The sequence below is a fragment of the Eurytemora carolleeae genome, unplaced genomic scaffold (genome assembly GCF_000591075.1).
Source record: "Eurytemora carolleeae unplaced genomic scaffold, Eaff_2.0 scaffold823, whole genome shotgun sequence".
NCBI lineage: Eukaryota > Metazoa > Arthropoda > Copepoda > Calanoida > Temoridae > Eurytemora > Eurytemora carolleeae.
This window is the reverse complement of record NW_019396720.1, coordinates 117,947-119,578: the sequence shown is the minus strand read 5'-3', so window position 1 is coordinate 119,578 and position 1,632 is coordinate 117,947.

Sequence of the window (1,632 nt, the reverse complement as noted above, 5' to 3'; positions counted from 1 at the left end):
CACCTTATCCACCTGAATATCCCCCACCCCCACCTGTGACGTGTTGAAATCCCCCCAACAATGATTCTATTTTATCTTTGAAAGATTATCTTAGCACGCTCCAATCACGCTGCGGATATTTTCAAATCACACGACGCAGATTTTTTGGAAATGAATACTTCAATTTATAAAATACCATTTAAGGCCCTTGCAAAGTAAGTGTTAAAAAGTATATGTGTATACTATATCTATATATAAATTTGGCTTGTCTGTCTGTTTTGGTGTCTGTCTGTTTGTTTACAAAGAAGAAAAAATTTTTGCGGATTTTCAAAAAAATTCGCGGATTTTCAAGAATTTAAATTTTTACAAAATTAAAAACCTTTAAAACACATTTTATTTTTATTTTTATCATTCATAAACCTTCCCTGTGGTCTTGTGATGTCCCACAAAAATTTTGGGCCCGATCGGTTCAGCCGTTTTGACGTTTATGGGATACAAACAAACAGACAAACACCCAAACAGACAGACAAGCTAAATTTATATACAGATATAATTTTGGCTTGTCTGTCTGTCTGTCTGTTATTTTGTAGCCAATAAACGTCATACCATATTTTAGGGAAATTGTTAGTACAATTGTAATAGATTTTACTCTAGGAATGTAGAAATCATTTCTGTTTCTAAGATTTGGGTTTTTGATATTTTTTTTATAATTGAAATCTTTTTTAAATGTCAGGGGGAGTTGATCTCTTTTTAATTGAAATAAAAATGTTATAACATTAAAAATTCCTAATTTTCTAGAGGGGAGTATTTTCAAAGCCCAAAAAGCTTCCGCTGTGTGACTTATTCAAGGTAATCCCATCAATAGACGACCAGCTTTCTTTTGCAATGATTCTATCTTATCAATATTTGTGTTTAAAATAAGCATTGGAAGTGTGGAACTAAAGCAATTTCATTGTTTCAAAGCATTTAGAGAAATTAAATAAGAATTGGAATATAGTTCTGGACATTTGCAAACAATTTGTTTTAGCTTAACAGTAGATCTGTTATAATATACCCTTTTTTACACTATTTTAAATCCATATATATCTGTCAATTCTCAGTAATTATTATCAAAGGTTAGATATCTATATACATTTAGCTTGCCTGTCAGTCTGTCTGTATCCAATAAACGACAAATAGAATGAATGAATGAATGAATAGACTAGATAAGACAAAAGATACAATTGCTGTTTTGTTTGGTTAATAGATAACTACAGCGTGCAACCGAAAGGTTTGAATATATCCGCGGCGTGCTAAACCCCGAAGGATCCAACCCTCCACTGTAGTGGATATACGGCGTAAGCCGCAAGCTATTCTCAGTAGTTCAAGTAGGCAGTAGTAGTGCCAGTAGTTGCATAGTTCTCAGGCAGTTAATATAATGGTGAATTCTTAACAATTCATTTATTCACGTGGTTTTAACGGAAACTAATTGTTGCATTTAATCTTTGGAGATTTCAATGCCGTAACAATGAGGGTGTAATGAGTGTATTTGGTAAGATAGACCTTTGATTAAGGCTAATTACTTTTTACTCATTTTTACTTACATATATATATATATACGGTTAAGGAATATATATGATGGGGCATTGGGCTGAATATTTTTTTGGGAGGGGG